The sequence below is a fragment of the Hetaerina americana genome, unplaced genomic scaffold (genome assembly GCF_022747635.1).
Source record: "Hetaerina americana unplaced genomic scaffold, ioHetAmer1.1.p SCAF_9, whole genome shotgun sequence".
Lineage (NCBI taxonomy): Eukaryota > Metazoa > Arthropoda > Insecta > Odonata > Calopterygidae > Hetaerina > Hetaerina americana.
Window position 1 is genome coordinate 35509496 of NW_027287538.1, and position 19001 is coordinate 35528496.

Below are 19001 nucleotides of genomic sequence, written 5' to 3' on the forward strand. Positions count from 1 at the left end.
ACAAAAATATCGTCAAATAATTTTTTCATTTGCGTCAAGACCCGAATGATTTTTTGGAATGCATCAATACTAGGTAAAATAATGAAAACATTACGTCATCAAGTTCCTGAACTGGGAGTTTGAATTTTAAGGATTCATTGGGTAAATACTCATTTTCTGAATTAAAACTTTTCCTAAACTCTTTTTCTGCGATCTCAATTATTGAAAATATAATTACCAGTAATGTGATATGTCATTTTCGTACGACAGTTCTTTATATAATTCCTATTAATTGAGGAATATGAAATTTGAGTTGTTATTAAATGTGACGATTAATATCTAAAATTACTGCTTTCATATCATACAGTGAATACTAATTAGTATTGTTATTTAAGGGTTTAAATATGCAAGCAATGCATACTATATGTAAAATTTGATGTGTAAATAAAATCCCAGGCCTCGTTTAAAAAAGGTGATTTGAATATTTATTATAAAGATATTTGCTCGTAATTTTTCGAATAAAAGAACAAAATTACAGCAAACGGTGATTAATATATATGTAATTAAGACTTATATGCTAATTGGCTAGCGTCAGTGCGCCCCAAGTCCAGGTTTCAGGGATGATATTAATTGAAGACGAACGAGGCGCGATAGTTTACAAAAATGTTAATCACGGGAATATGCGATTGATTCTTGCATTGGTGACATCTTTTTAATCCTTTCAAAGAAAACATGTAACGGAATCTGTCACATCCTTTTCCATCAGAATATTTATTAAAATCGTTAATTGTTGTCTTAGTCTACATAACATTCCAACGAGTAATATTTACTATCATTTCTTTGCGTAAACTTGAAGTTTTTTCGGAAGTATTTTAAAAAAATTTTTGTCGTTGAAAGTTGTTATGATAAGTTTAAGGCTAAAAGATTGCGGCTTAGTGGGCACCATGACTCTTATTATTATCCCCAATGTTTTCAAGCATTTTCTGGAAATTATTATTCCGAGGTTTCCCTGGAGGGACGGCAAGAAAGATAAAAATAAAATTTCCAGGAAGTAATTTGGCTGGTATGAAATCTGGAATTTCGAGCAGAATCTTTTTGAGAAACGTCTTGGTGGTCAATAGTTTGGAAGAAATATAGTCAATAAGGCGTCTGATACACAGTGGATTGTCCCCCGAAGTAATGCCTTCGACTGTTTCTGTTTCTTTCGGTCGGGGAAGCGGGTATAAGGGCTTTGGAAATGGTTTCTGGGGATGCAGAGGACGTTTTAGTGGGCGAGGGGTGGGTAAAGGGTCCTCAAATTGATATTGATGGAGGACTTGGGAGGGAAGGAGACCATGAGATGGGCTGGGATAAAAACTGGGGCGGATGCTGAGTGCAACCGCGGATGGAATATCAAAGCATCCCCGTTTCCAATTTCTTCAGCAGCCGATTCATTAAAATAAGCAATATTTAATACAAGCTAAAATCATAGTCATATTTTAATTATTTTCTTAATTTATATTGATGTAAATTTTGAAATTTTTAGATAAAAATAGGTTTATGTCTTTCACATGCTACTCACATTATTACGATTCCAATTTATTTAAATTGCATGTAGATTTTGAAAAGTTTAAAAAACTAATTAATTTGGTAACATCGAACTAGATATGAGGAGTTTATTTACCAGTTCAAATCACGTTATTTTAAACATTAAGCGTGATCGTTTATTTAGTTTGGAGTCCTCACTAAACAAACGAAAACTTCCTCGAGCAATTATATGGTATTCTTTTCATTTTAAGAGATATTTGTTCTCGTATATTATCCTTTCACTTGAAGAGCAGCGAGTATAATTAGAAAATTCAATTCTGGCATTATTGCATAGCCACTCTATGGAACGAGACACAAAACATAGTCGCTATTGGTGCAACTTTGGCAATAAAACTTTCAAATTATTTACCTGCCCGGAATCCTATCGAGACCCCATCCCATATATTATATGATGTTAAGGTACCTAGATTTTGGAAATGCGTATTTAAGAAATTCCCATTATCGAATGCAAATAAATTCATTTTTCATTCAAAATTTTATACCTTTTCACACTTAATAATGTTGCTCTTTGCTTTCACTGAGGGAATCCTATGTTAAGGCAATCCAAAATATCATTTGTGCAGCAAAGCAGGAGTGATTATTATTGCAGCACCAGCAGGATGATGAAGAAATGTGAAAAGCTGTAAAAGACTTCTCTTTGAATCATGCGACACCAATGGATTGGAATGAAATTTTGGGAAGGGATAGGGGTGAGAGGAAATCTATGGGAAAGATTCCGGGTGTAAAGAAAAGGATATTTAATTGCCGAATGTATGATGGGTCAAGGATAAGGAATCCTCATTGCTAGGTTGATAAGAGAGTTTATGTTTTGATTATTGTTGTCAAATGCAATTAGATCCCACCCTTCTTTCTCGTTTACCTCCTCACAGATTGAATCAATAGATAAGCCTTCTAGTGCAATGCCTGGCACCGCTCATAGGCTTTTTCCGGACAGCTAAAGATACTGTAATAACACAATTCATGTCAAAACTTATTAAATATGGTTTATTTTAAGATCGATTTAAAATTAATCTTTTGATCACTTTAGGAACAAACAATTCCATTTCCTCAACAGTTATACTTCTAACCTAAATGTTAGTATCGAAATATCCACTTCGATTGAAACAACGAAAGCCAGCGTGAATTAAAATTAATTTGTATTGACCGAGGATTTTGTTCTAAGCAATATATATGTTTTCTCAGGCATAACACTAACGTGTTAAACTGCTATTTAAATAATTTATTTTGAACATAAAATCTGTGCATTGTAATAGAAAATCGATCACGGAAACTGACGAGGTCGTTACCAGTAAACTGGAACGCACTCTGTAGAGCATATCATTAGCTTAATTTGATGTCTTGGGGAAAAAAAATAAAGTGCAGTGGCACGCTAGTCGGATGGTGATGAACTGTGAGACCTACGATTTTGGTACCTTCATCAATATCGAGGTAAGGCTAGTGACATTTCATCATAGCTGCTTCTATTACGATTATTACATTTTTGTTGGTATAATATCGATAAATTAAGATTTTGGATAGGCAAAAAATAAAAAACGATACATTTCTTTATTTCCCGTAACCATAACAACCTGAAACTACAATTTACCTTTCCTCAATTTCTCATTCTTTGTACCTTCCTTAATCCATTCAATATGCCTATCTAATTCCTACCCCTTCCTTGCTTTCGCCTTTCTATCCAAGATTTCAACATTCCATTTCCAATCCATACGGTCTGTATTCATCTTTGCTTCCTCCTTTGTATTTCTATTTCTCCCCACAATTCTTTCTCCTCCCCCATCATATCCTTTCTGTCCAAGTCACCTTTTACATTATTCTCCATACCCACGTCTCAAAAGCCTCCAATCTACATTTAACATCTTGCTTCAACGATTTTATCTCGGCTCTGTCCAATATCACGCTCGATATAAAAGTTTTGAAAGCTATCTTCTTAATATCCTAACTAAATTTCTCTGTCATCAAATCTCTCCGCCTTTTAAAGGCTTCTATACCTAACTAAATTCTTAATATTGTGTCCGTGCTGCTTTAATGATCTTTTCAAACCTCTGCCATGACAGGTAAACTAATCTACCTGCTCTGGTTTTTGCCCTCCTATTTTCACGTTTGACTCTTTCCCGGAAACTTCAAAACCTTTGCCTTTGTACATTAAATCTAATTCTCCACCAATCACATTGATGTTATGTGTTCATAAATACTTTAAGCTTTGTAGCAGACTGCCTGTCTTAACCTTGGTCATTCACAAACTTAAATGATTTTATGAAATACTCTTCGAATTTCATTTCTGTCTCCTTTTCTTCCCATGCCTATTTTACCAAATCTTCCATATATGCGTTGGAAAGAGTGGGAGATATTTAAGACCCATATGATCATGGGTGTTTCTTTACTTCCCGAACTCAAACTGATCATCACCTAAGCAACCGTATCCAATCCTATACAAAATGTTATTCATGCTATTAGGTTCCATTTTGGCTGCTTACAAAATTAAAGTTATTTTTTATAGCCCTTACATCAAACAACTTCGCATTTTTTTAGATGGCAACTTAATATGATCTGAGCAAATGTACGATTAATTTCCTTCCTCAGAAATTAAAATTAACCCACAAAAAATCTACGTTCCGTGTTTTCTGAAACCCATTAGCAGTTTCAAGGGAAAACAACCAAATGACCTATTAATTCCAATTCCCTGATTGCCCTATCTATCTTGCAATTAAGTATTGGAACCTAAAGTAACTTCAACTACATAATAATATATTTCTACATCTAAGCTTTCTGGTCTAAAATTGTTACCATACAGTTCTTTTATTTTATTCCTTCTATCCTTAAGATTTCCTGGTGGAATAATCATTTATCTGACGTATCTTTAATGATGGTCACGGTTTTTCCTTATGGTCTAACAGTGCTCACACCTTTCTAAATAGCACTCAAATTTTACCTTTTCATTATATGGACCATATTTTTGCGATGCGTCTTCTACCACTCTTCTTTTGCCCTTTTAGTTTGCCACCTCAGTTTGTTATTTATCTCTTTGTACTTTCTTCAACTCCCCTGGGAGTCGAACCACGCAGATTAATTTAGCAGATTTAAGCCTCCTCTAACAACCCCTCGTATGAATTGCAGATTTTCATAATCACGTTAGGAAATATCTTGGATCATGAGCCATTAAAAATTTATGCTACGAAATTACCGTGAGCTCACTTCGCAAAAAATAAGATGAACGTATATTTGTGAAATTATCAAGTAAAACCATTTTTAAATTATTTTATAACTACTTCAGAGGTGAAGCTTTGGCTAGAATTACGCACAAATTTGATATTTGTTGTATATAAAGGTCCAAATGCAATGCTTTTAATGCAGAATAATGTGTATTAGATAGTTTATTTCGAGAGTTACTCAGCCCAGAAAATAATTTGTGCATACGTAATGGAAAGTTATAAAAATGGGCTGCTTTTAATTTGAACGCATATCGTGATGAAATATCCGAATCGTCCAGCATTGAGAACTCTTTGAGGGCAGATGTCCGAAAAGCAAACTTATTATCAAAATAATCCAAGATATTGAGTTTCCCAGGAAATAATTTATAATTATTTCATTGAAGTTTACACTAAATTTTTCTGTTGATTTAGTAGGGATAGAACTTTCTTTACATTCAATGTATCAATATTGCCTGAGAGTGAAGACGAATGCGTCAGCAATTGTTCCCAATGAGAAATATAAATGGACACTATGTAAATTATTGATGTGCTGAATGGAATTTGATGGGGTTTTTTTTATCCTAGCGTCATTATTCGAATATTTATTATATCTCTCGCTCTATTTTTGTTCTCCGCATGAAAAACACGAACTTTCACCACGAAAGCAATGAAATAATATTACCTTAACTTTTTTATGCTACAAAATGTGGGAATTTTACCTTTTGAAAACTGCGATCACTACGACGATTTGAAACTTCTGTTGGGGACATTTTTGAATTGATAACTAATCGTTTTGTTTTAAGTGAGATATGGAATAATATTCTCTTTTGATTTATTTTTAGCTAATTGATTTTATAAAAAAAATCTGCTCATCAGTCATTGATGAAATAGTCAAACAGAGCGTTTCGAAGAATATTATCTAATTTTATTAGATTGCTTAATCAGCCGTGAACTCCCATTTTTAGTTGACAGATTTTTGGTGGCATAAAAATGAAAGTATTAAAGTTTACTAAACGAATTTAACTACAATTTAATATTCCAAGCAATATATTTCCTTAATAAACAAATATTTTGAATAAATCATCAGATAAGTTGAAAGACCGTCAAAACGTAAGATTTGTATGTTAAAAAGTGATAAATATGGCATTTGTTGTTGACAATGGTTAGCCTAAAAATGTATATTTCAAATTCTTAGGTTATTCAACTCACTCTGAATGACCCTGGAAAATTTTATTTTGACTTTGGTCTAAAGCTAACGCCATAATTAACCTTAAGATCACTGCGATTTTTTTCCACCATTTCACTCTTTATCCCTTGCCCCGTTTATCCGAAGTTCTGAAATTACGTCAAATGCACGGCATCACCCTCAAGTTCAACTATCCTATTGGTTTATTGGATAGTAAGGGTGGAAGGATTTTGGAGATAAAGGGCCCTTTAATGTATTTGCGCGTCCATATCTAATAAAACGCAGGTAACCCTCATACAAAAGTTGTCGTGTCTGTTTTGTTAATACTGAAAGGCTAGCACTACCATAAGTGCTCAGAAGTTGGCTGGTTTTGATTCGCAGCATAAAAAATGAAATTAGTAAGCAGAATAATGTCGAATAATATTCAAACGTAGTACAAGAGCAAATTCCATCGATTCAGTAATTCAAAAATTAATCCTTAAAGATTGTGACCTGCAAATCCGAAATTGACAAATGATGATGATTATATTATCAATAGTGAATATTAAACAATGTAATGTTTTATTAATCACATAGATAATGCAATGCAAAAACGTACGCATTTTTTAAGTTCTAGTTCAACAGGAAAAGTACTGAAAATTAACCCATCGTCCACAGAGAATTAGTCAAATTACTATTTCAATTCATTCTCTAAAATTTTAGTTATAAAATTAACCTTTATTTATCTCTTGCACAGAGATATCATTTGAATGAATTATATTTAATTCCAAAGAGACAAAAACACATTATCTTTTACATTTTCGAAAATTTTATGATTCATGCTTATCAATAATTATTATACTTGCCTGTTCAGTTAAATACACTTAATATTACATAAAAATACTATCATATCCCTTGTTAAAAGGTAAGTTTTTGCTTTGACATTTACTGGAACATTCTAGCAAAGATTTACGGCTAAATGAACTGAATGTTTTGAAATAATTTAAATCAATATGCTGGATTTTAGGTTATTAAATTTTTAATGGGAATACAGGCGACGACACATTGGAGGGGCATAGGGCTAATCCGCAACCTGTACATGTCTCAGACTGCTCAGGTGCGGGTGGGAAACGGGGAGTCAGGATGGGCAGTGTTAGGTAGGGATGGGTTGACCATTATCACCGTTGCTGTTCAACCTGTATGCAGAGGAAATGATCAAAGAGGCATGGGAAAAACTCGAGGTAGGAATGAAAGTGGGCGGGGAATTAGTAAAATCAGTTAGGTTTGCTGATACCCAAGCTTTAGTTTGTCAGTCAGCCAAGGGGCTGCAAGCATTGCTTAGTGAATTGGAAATTCAGTGCGATAGATATGGAGTAAAAATCAATATTAATAAAACAAAGGTCATGCGATTTGCCAGAAAATAAAGGCGAAGCTGAATATTGAAATAGGAGGGCAAAAACTAGAGCAGTTAGAACAGTTTGCGTATCTAGGAAGTGTTTGGAACAACACGGTCAAAGCAAAGACTTGACAAAACCTTGATATGGACTGTAGTTATGTATGGCGCGGAAACGTGGTCATTGAAGCAAGGGGATAGGCGTAGACTGGAGGCTTTTGAAATGTGGAAGTACTAGGCGTGGTGTGCGAGGAGAAGGGTTTGTCGGGAGAAATCCTAAGGAGGCAGGAAAAATGGATGAAGCGCATTGATCGGCAGTGGGATACTGGAGACAGTAATAGAGGGGAGAATGTTAGGCAAATGAGGAAAGAGCCTGAATAGGTTAGGGATGTTGGACGGGATGAAGGGAGGGAGTACTCAGAGATGAAAAGTGACTTGATATTAAGTAGGTTGCTGGATTGTTTTGTTAGGCGTAACAAAATATTTATTTGGTTGTTGTGTTCACCCAAAACCTACCATAACCTGTAGATTACTTATTAATGAAAAGAAATTTATATATATATATATGTAGCAGTAGTAGTAGTATTTAGGGGAGGCGGCCGACTGCTGAGGTCATTTGCGCCATAGGGGATATACAAGAAAGGATGAAGGGTTGAGAGAAACCTGTTGTCAGTATTAGCCTACTCTTTACGAAAGGCGCCAAGGGGTCCGCAGCATAACGTCCCACTCAAACCACCCATACTCACTAAAAGTGCTCTCCACAAAGCACCTCAAGTAGGGATCGAGATATCTCTGAAAAATATTCAGCACTGCCGGGATTCGAATCCCAGCCCTCTAGGTGGGATGCCAGTACGACATTCATACATAGATATATATATATATATATAAGGCTCATATATATATTTATGTACAGGTGAAGTGTAAGTCGGAATCAGGAGGCATGATGTGGGTAGGTAATCGTCTTTATTTTTTTGACGGCATTGAGATTATGGAGTCTTTTCTACCACCTCATGCCTTAGGTATGTACTTCGTTATCAAACAGAGGAAGAGAATAGTCTGTTAGAAGATCTAAACTTTAACATTTATCAATCTTTTAATGTGAAACCGAGTCATTAGATTAAGCAAAGTATATCAATTACTTGAGTGAATATCAATGCACCAATTCCTTGATCATTGTGTTAATTTTCATTAAAAATTATCTAATGATCGTATTTTTTTCGTCCATATTATGCTAATTATAGCTTTTATGAGTTAAATATAGATTACTGAAATTATTCATTGATGTAAAAAATAGAGCAAAATCGTGAATTATCTTGGCATATAATCATTTTATAAATAGTAAAACATTCTTTGTTTTGCATTCTGCGCAAATAGTAATATTTCACTGGAAATTAGTTGATATGATGTTTGATTAATATAAATTGCAAAAAGATATTTCATGCAAATATGGTCTTAGTATGTCCTATTTTGTTATATTTAGAGACTAATATCCTGATTAATTAATTGTACAGTGATATTGATTAGACGAGTAATTAAATTCCTTATCATACTACTCTTTGTTATGTAGCTTAAAATAAAATTGTCCTTTTAAAACGTTTTTTGACTTTGATTAAATGACCTAAGTGACACTTAAACCAACCGGAAACCATTTTTCAATGCATTTTTTTCTATTTTTTTTGAGCGAAATTTAGGATTTATATAAATTACGAAAATAAAAGTGGAAATGGAAATTGGACCTCATTCTTTTCTTACATGTATCGGTTTGCCTTAAAAGCTGATGCACTAGGATATATTTCATTGTGAATTTACACCGTGTAATTATTTAAATTGAGTTACAATGATGGAGCACTCCAATTAGTACTTTTAAATTTTGATTGTAGTTTTGTTGCTGGCTCTAGGAATTATTGATGACAGGGAGAATCCAACGGAGAATTCATATCGTGAGGAAGTCTCCACTGTATCCAAATAACATTGTGATCTACAGTTTAACATTTACTCCTGGTATCTTCTGACAGAACATCCCACTGCGTATATTTATGGTGCACACGTACCTGTATACTACTACAAAATTAATAATGAATACAATCCAGAGGTGACCACCTAGAATTTCTCAGGATCTAGTATGTAATCCATGCACATTTGAACAATTTTCGTTACAGCTGGAGGTTAAACTACGTGAAATGCTAGTTCATCATAGTACCTTTCATTTCAGGTTCAAAGAATGATGTGGAAACTTACAAAGAGAATGCTTGCCCTTTAAACCACACCAAATTTGGCAGCCTTTCAACATTTGGTGCTCTTTCAAGTGCCTTTAATGGAATGCGAGATGCAAGCGAGACTTCTCCCATCCAGTGGTAAGTAAGTGAAGCCATCTAAATGACCCCTTTCGATTCTAAAGCAAAGGGAAGAGAATACAAGGCGACAAACGAAGCGACTAATTCCCTTTTGAGTTTTATCCAGCCTACCGAGTAATTTTTCAGCATGGTTTCTTTTGACCTATGCGCATTCTGTAATTTAATTTAGCGGAGAATGTGAGAGAAGTTAAACCAAGTGCGAATGCCAGTTCTAATGCGTGTGCGCGTCCCATCATTTATAAACAATGTGTATCATATGCATGACATAACTTTTTGAACGTGACCAAGTTTCATGGTGACTCGTTTTGCAATGACCTGATTTCTAGCAAGGTGAATATGCACGTGTGTATGCACGTTATAGATTTCATTTTAAATGTAAAAAGAGGTCAACCCGGGAAAACAAGAAATTTGCGATTCATGGCTTGGATAGTTTACGTTGACATAAAATAAACTTCGAGGAAAATAAATAGCAACTTCCTCAGTGAATTATTTTCTACTTACTTTGAGGGATACTGTTATTTTTTTTTCCTTCAATGCATCGTTAATTTCATTCATATCCGTACGAACGTACTAGTAGTGCCTTTTAATGATCTTGTATTTTTTTTATTGTTATGCATGCTCAGTAATTTAGGCTTTAACGTCATGGATTGTGGTGATGCAAACGATGAATTCTGGAAGTCGACCTTTGTTTCTTGCTAATCCCATCACACTACCTATCTTCTACTTTCCATCTCATATGAGAGCTGATAGTTACGTACTCTGACACCCCTGAATATGATATATAATATTAAAATCTGGTTATGACCATTAATTCAAAATTTAAAAAAAAATTCAATAATATTCTTAATTTTTATTAATATTTGACAAATCTGTCGATATCAGTTTTTTTGGGCGGAATACCGATAAATAATCATTTTTTACTCAAAACTTCTTCAGGATCTATTATAAATTATACTTAACAATCTATTTATAAAAAAATATATATCTTTAATTAATTTATTCTAAGAATCTATGTAATAAATATCTGTGTATTTGTTTGTAAATATGCACAAGCCAGTTTAGTTTCTCGGTTCACGTTAAATTAGTTCCTCCGTTTGAATTTTAGAGAAACGTGTCATGAAAATTCATTAATTCGATAACAGTTTTTAAATGCTGGAGGCCCACGGTGGCGCTATTATTCCATTAAATAATTTATTCATCTTAGGAAGATTGACTTTTGGGAGGGAATTGTTTCTGTAAGAGAATTAAAATTTAAATGCAATATCCAACGGAAATGTACTTAAGTTTTTGCTAGCGATGTCAGCATTAAAAGCTGAGCTTACGAGGTACGCCCGTGAGACTTCCAGCCATAAAATAATTTGAGAAAAATTAACCTATCTAGAACAATGTGGCCTTATTTCCCTTCAAAGTACTCTCTTTGGGATCACACACAATTATTCCAGCGTCTATCCTGTATTTAAAAACTATCAGTAAAGTCCTTTTTCGGAATAGTTATCAGCTGCCTCGTCGTATTCCATTTTATTTCGTCAACGTCAATAATTTAATCTTATGGTTGCAGCGGACTTGCTCCAAGCCGCAAACGATAACCTAAGTTTTCTAAAAACAAAGTCACAGCTGGAGATGAGTCATGGTCTCCGCCTATGACCCTGAAACAAAAGGTTAGTCTTCCCAACAGTCAGCTGAGGAGTTAAAGGAGAAAGATGCGAGGCAGCTGATAACCATTCCAATAGAGAACTTTGCCAATTTTTTTAAATATTGTGAAAGAGACGCTGGGATAAGTGTGTGAGGTGCCATGGGGAGTGCTTCGAAAGCAAATAAGGCCATATTATTCTAGGTAGGCTATTTGTCATAAAATATTGCATTGGTTGGATACTTTCTGGAATATAAGTGGGGGTTTATTTTCATTGTTGACTACTTTAATTGCATTATATTTTCGCGGAAGGGCCCCCATACGTAATTACCAACGTTTTCATAGGTTAATTGAGCGAAATTTTTAAAAATATTTTATTTAATGTTGCTCATTACCACCCCTGGCTGATTTCTATTCCCAGAGAAAAGGAAAAAATGCACTAAATCTTTTTTTACGTGCACAGCCCAGCTGTTTGTACGATCCGACCCCCTCCTCCACACTACTCAAAAATCCTCTTTGTCGTTTTTTACCTTCACGAAACTACGGTGAACGAATCACAGTAATGAAATAGAGTTGGGCTCGATGATAGACTCCAATTAAACCAAGTTACCGCAGGGATATCAGGGTAACGGAGAGTCAGTCGTCCGTCTCTCTATCTCCTTTTTCCACTGGTGACTCGTAAGAATAGCCAAGGTGAATATGTGGTTAACATGCGTAGAGGATTGTGTCAGAATCCCTCACCTACTGTTGGCTCTATTGTCCGCATAGCCCTAATACCCCACTCCTCCAGCACCAACAGTTACATACGGTATAAGGATTGAGCGGAATTTAATTGAAAAAATAATTTTAAAGAATGAATAAATGAGTTCGGACAGCGACAACGTGGAATGGTTCACTGCGAATACAGGAATAATTTGTGGATAGTGTAAAACTTTGTAACGACTGCCCTTTGGATATACAGCGATTAATACTATGCTGGTCATTAAGAATTTATTGCTCACATTTTAATTGAACGCTGAATTACAACATTTGAAGTTTCATTCTCTATCATCAGTATTTTTATCCTATGACAGTATACTAAATTCTTCTCTATTCAGTGTTAAATCTCTCACATTCAATAGTTTCTCTGATTTACGTCGTTCTAAATTTGTCCTATGATTTTGTCTCTTTGGTCTTCCTCATGGGATTTTACATTCAATTTTCTTTTTATTATATTTTTAATTAATCCATTGTATCTCAAGGTGTGTCAAATCGGCGTGGTTCTTTTTGCTGTCGAGTTCTCAATATAGTACGTTCCTTTTTCTCCTCTTCTACTGCACGCACTTACTCATTCTTCTCTTGTGTGGCCACTTTTCCGATGCTTCAAGTCGCTGATCCATAGAGTGCTTCATACGAACGTTTTGATGAACTGCTTCCTTGAATGTAACCAAGGTTCTTAGAACATAGTAATTGCCTCTTCTTTCTCTTCCAAAATATCTTCATCGTTTATTAGAATATTTACATTAGTGTCTTGGAATTTTTGGATTTTAAATTTATTTCTCTGAATTGTTTTCATTATAAGCAGTTTCGCTTTTTTCCTTCTTTATGCTGTCATTGATTTTTCCGCAGTAGGTTTCTAAAAACTCTTACTTGGCCTTCTTGCACTCTTTTATGATTTGGTTGGGTAACTTTTTCTGAAGATTTTCCTCTGTTTCATTTCTTAAATTCGATTTGGATTGTAATTTTCTCTTTTTTCGAAGAGCTTATTTGAGGTTTTATCCATGGCCATTTAGATTTCACCGCCTTTTTCCTGAGTTCCTCAGCTGCCTATTTCGGATATGATATTCCTTCGGATAAATAATTCCTTCAATAGTCCCTCTAAGCTAGTCTAATACATTTCTTCTTTTTTCTGTCGATATTCGCGGCTAAGTTTTCAATTTCTTCCTCTAAGTTAGTGTTCAATCTGGATTCCTATGGAACTTCCTTCATCTTCTCGTGTCGCTATCGGCTTGCCATGGAAACTAGATTGCGATAGCTATTTTTATTTGCCCTTTGGTAGCTCTTAAACTATTTAATAAGGTACCTTTATCTCGTTTTGTCAAGGATGTAGTCAAATTTTCCCTACCCCTCAGCATCATCCAGGTGTATCTTCTCCTCCGATTTTGTTCGAAGAGGATGTTTGTCACTACCATATTTTTCTAGTTACAGAATTATATTAGCCTAAGACCGGGCTTTAATGAGCTTTATACAACATTGGTCGGGCATTCCTTGTGTTCTCATGAGAAAAGCAAAGCAACTAGGGCGTACGTGCTGGGCCGGTGAATTTTAAAAATGCTCAATTTTATTCCAAAGGTTTAAAAATGGACGATACAAATTTATTGTTGTGATTATTTGCTCCACAGCACAAACGCCTGAATGTACCATAGATCTGAATATTATTACAATAGTAATGGGTGGCAATAAATCTCTTTCGTATTTTACATACGGTCTGAGAATACAATTAAAGTCTGACGATTACATTTTGGCTTTTGATGGACTAAGCGTAGTGAAATTGAACTGTCATACATTTCTTTGCACTAAATATGCAATTTGCTCGTCTTGGATGTAAGAATTTATTCGCTTCATATGCTCTCTAAGTCCCTTCACTATGTTAAAAATGCCTTTTCTCTAACGCTTTTTCTCAAAACTGTTCCATTTATCACATTCATTAAAATCTCTGTATCTCGTCTGGCTACTTTAAAATTTTGCTAAAACATTACCTCATTTCCTAAGATGACTATGGCTTCGTTTGCCACATTTTTTGTCCATATATCTTAACAAAAATGCCTCCTAAAACTATAAATCTGTCTACTGAAAATAATGGAAAACTCAGAAAATATTTTTTCTCATAAAGAGACAAGATTCAGCTAATGTAAATAAGTTAACTTTATGATTCCAATGACACAGGAAACATTAATCCAATTACTTCTATTTGCTTCATTACAAAATAAAGCAACTAAATTGGTAATGATTTCGCAAAGAATGAGGGGAATCTGAAGGGAATGCAGTCATTTTTTGAAAGCTTACTTCTTTTGGATAAATTTGAAACGTAATCTACGCGTATGAGAATAATTCAAAGAATAATTATCAAATACAGTTTGACCAAATATGGAAAAATTAATTTGAAATAATTAGTAATGTTTGATCAAAATAATTCCCGTGCAATTAAATTTTAAGATTGATGAAATTAATCTAATTAAAAAAAATATTATACTCAATGGAAGAATTCAGAGAATTAGTTGAACTTGAGAAATAGTTATTCTTTGTGCCGGTAGAAAAGTTACCACTGAAGTTCATAAAATTCAACAAAAAGAAATATGAGGTAATCAGACTGTTCAATGAAAAAGATTTCCACTTAATTTTTTTTGTCATTAAGCTGTTAATATCGGTGGAAAGGACAAATAAATGAGAAATATCTTTTTGACTAAATAGATACAAACATTTGCGAAAAAAAACCAAAATTAAGTATGCCTATATATTTTCGTAAAGAAAGGTCAGGTTCTGATCGAGTTATAATGATTTATTTTTTTTATAAGTTCCCTTTGTTTCAGCTCACAGCTCATCCCCTTGACACAGTTGTGAATTTATACTTCTAATGCTGTCTTAGGTTTATAAAAACCCAAATCCCAACATAATTCAAACAAATATGGCCATAATTGGAAAATATTTAGCGTCAAGTGTGATGTTTTGAGGAAGTGTAACCCTTGCGGAAAAAAGATTGGCGAATTTTGAGTTCATTATCGTTCAACGTCCAGGAATTTCGTATTCTCCATGCTACTCTAGATTCTTACCTATGATTTTTCGTATAAAAACAGTGGCTCTGTAGAAAAGTTGAATAGTACTTCATACCCTTCAGTAGGAACTCGTTCCACACAAAAACTGGATAGCAAGAGGGAGTACCTTCTCGAAGGAATAAGCGATGTGATGCCGTAACTCAAGTGAATGTTTTTACTTATCTTTGAATTTTACTATCTTCTTTCAAGGAGATATGTATCCGTATCTCTTTACCGTATCTCATGCTCACTGCAAATCTTTTTACTACGGTATCTTTAAATTTTATCGCGTAATGCTCCATGGATTATCTTGCATTATTGCACACGGGAATTCTTTTGCTGTCGAGTGAAATCGTAACGTCAGCTGGAGTTAAATCAAGCCAACTTTTTCCTGGGTGTTTATCCCCGTTTTGAGTTTATACAATACAATCCTAGCCTATTCTTAGCGTGGGAAAATTTTTTTGGGGATTTCATATTGAAGGATTCTTAGGTACATATTTTATATTAGATATACATGTGTGTATATGTTATATATATATAAATAAATATAACATTATATATATATATATATATATATATATATATATATATATATATATATATATATATATATAGTGTGTAACATTTAGCACTAGTGGACACAGACAAAAACACAGAAAGAAACAAAAACATAAAGAGACTCACTAACTTTCGAATTTTCGGTGGTCGCAGCCACCCTTATCAAGTATGTATTTATATAAAAATCCATAAACATAGTAATCAACCCGAAGGTCGATTTGGTAGGTGATGGTAGAGTTCACCCAATACTAAGCCCGACGGCGTGTGAAATTCACACATCAGGGTAGGGGGGCCAGTTCCTTTCCCTGATATATATATATATATATATATATATATATATATATATATATATATATATATGAACAAACACACATATTTATGCAAATATTGTTGTTTTCTTCGCACACATCTTACTTACAAAAGAATCATACTGTAATAATAAGCAAGTTCAATCATTGCTCCTATTATCTTTGGTTATTGATTCATTTAAATTATGTCTATTGAACATATTACAGACGAACTATAATGCACCTATTAGATCATAAAAAGTATATCACAGTTATCTTTAATGTTTATCATATTAATTTTGTTATATCTATGAAATTCTTGAAATAGTAAACATTGAAAAATAGGGCAAAATATTTGCGTTTAAATAAAAACAGTCGTTTCATGATGTTTTCTAAACCAAGTACACTATATGTTAGTCTAAGGGATACAGATGATACTCATGCAACTGAATATTTTTCTCTAGAATACATCAGCATTCAATTTAGCACATTTGTGTAATGCGTTTTTCTATCCATTAAATGACCATCTTGCAGAAAAAAATTACAGACAAGCACAAACACTCAACTTAGGCTGTTAAAGCCCTCTTATTGTAAATGCTTCTCTTAATATTTTTTATAGTATAAAGAAATCATCGGTGGCAAAGGAAGTTTTCTGCTACGAGAAATTTAAGTATTTATTGTTTCTATCTTGATTCTTTCTCACCTTCTCGGCTGTTACCTAACAACAACACCTGCGGATTGCGCGGTCTTTGATGTTTTTATGCATCTAAAGAAGTTTTCCAAACTTTTGAGGCACTTGCTGAATGCAATGTAAACTTTTTTATATTTTTTTAAACTCCTACTTGCAGCTAGAACCCGGCGTATATACTACCTTGATCAAAAAGTTCCCGGAATAACCACCGTGTGGCGCTCCCATCGTTCCGATTTGAGTTCTGTTTTTTTTGTTAAATTGGTACATCTGTTGTTGATATTCCCTTTAAATCTTAGTGTCATAACTTGACATTTGCAAAAGTTACGTAGCCAAGAGTACATCTATCTCTGTGTGTGTTGGCGATTTTTTACAATTGCAGAAATGGATTTAAATTTGCAACAACGAACTTGTATTAAATTTTGCGTAAAAAACGGATTTAGTGGCGCACGGACGTTGGAAATGTTGGAAAAGTGTTTCGGCAACGATTCTCTAAAAAAAACGGTCGTTTACCAGTGGCACGAGCGGTTCAGAAGTGGTCGTGAGTCAATCGAAGATGATGAACGCAGTGGCAGACCATCGACATCGAAAGTCGGTGAAAAAATTGATAAAGTAAAAGAAATGTTGGTCAATAACCGCAAATTAACCATCAGAGAAATAGCGGAGGACTTGAACATTGCCTATGGATCCGCCCAAGACATTGTGGTTAATGATTTGGGTTTCCGTCGTGTAGCATGCCAAAAGACCTCAATTTCATGCAAAAAAGAGACCGTGTTGACGTCGCAAAAGACATGATTTGCGAGGCTGAATCCGATCCCACATTCATCAAAAGGATCATTACTGGAGACGAGACGTGGGTTTATGAGTACGACACGCAATCCAGACATCAGGCAAGTGAATGGCGTTCACCAAATGAGCCGAGACCAAAAAAACCACGTCGTTTTCAGTCAAAAAAGAAGGCAATGCTGACGGTTTTCATGGATTACAACGGTGTAGTGCATCATGAATTTTTGCCAGAAGGCCAGACAGTAAACAAAGAGTATTATTTGGGCGTTATGAGACGTTTGCGTGAAGCAATTCGCCGAAAGAGACCAGAAATGTGGGCAGAAAACTCGTGAATTTTGCACCATGATAACGCACCGTCGCACAGTGCTATCATTATTCGTAATTTTTTGACGAAAAATGCAACAAATACCATCCAACAGCCACCGAATTCACCTGATTTGGCTCCCTGTGACTTCTTTCTGTTCAATCGAGTTAAAAACCATAACGGGGAACGCGTTTTAGCAGCCGAGAGGAAGTAATGGAAAAATCGCAGGAAGCACTGATGGACATACCGAAAACCGAATATAAAAAATGTTTCGAGGATTGGATCAAGCGCTGGCATAAGTGTGTTGCAGTCGATGGGGATTACTTTGAAGGGGACAATATAGATTTAGATGAATAAACTTGTATTTTTAATTTTCTGAATAAATTCCGGGATATTTTTGATCAAGGTAGTATCTCTGTGAGACAGAGTGAGAGAGAAAAGAGGATGCTTAAGGATTTGAGGGTCTTCCTTTGCCTAAATTCTTCTCGCCAAGCGCCAGAGATTTCCCCCATTCACCCTCCGCCGTCCTTCTTTTCTCGTTCATATCGAGAAATATTGGAAACCGTTTATTTTCTCCTCAAACTACTCGTCGCAAGGTTTTTTTTACTACTTCTCGGCTCCGCTTTCAGCAATGAGTTGGGCATTCCCCTCTTTCCTCCTTTGTCGTCGAAGCCGCCGCAGCAAAAGAGACCCAAGCCTGTGCCTTGAGGAGAAAAAAAAAATATCTGGCGATCTCCGCGGGTTGTTGTTTTCTAAGCGATCTCTCTTTTCGGTTCGTTGACCGGGAGTGTTCGGATGTTTTAGCACATCGTCTTGACGACGACGAGGACTCGAACCTTTCGCATCCTGTTTTTCCCTTAGGTATTTTTTCCAGTTTTTAAATTTGCTTTGAAAATCGGCAACAACTGTGAAAACACTCGCGGGAGAATTTTATGATCGCTTTACACGTGGAGTAGGAAAGGTTTTGACAAAAGTTTTATTATTGATTCGTTATTTCCTTCCAATAAACTCTACTAAATTCTGCTAAACAAGGGTTAAAACTAAATTTTCACATGTGTAAATGAAAATCAGAGAAACGAGTGTTTATACTACTATGGGGTACTATGATTTAAATTTACATTATAAACTGTACATTCTTGACATGGACTACAACCTTGACGTGGTGGAAGAGCTTTCGTGTTCCAAAGACCCCTAGAGCTTTGCTGACGGGAGCAATGATAATTGCATGAATTTACATGAAATTGAGTCACTTGGTGCATGAGACGTCTATTATCATCGCCGGAGAAATTAC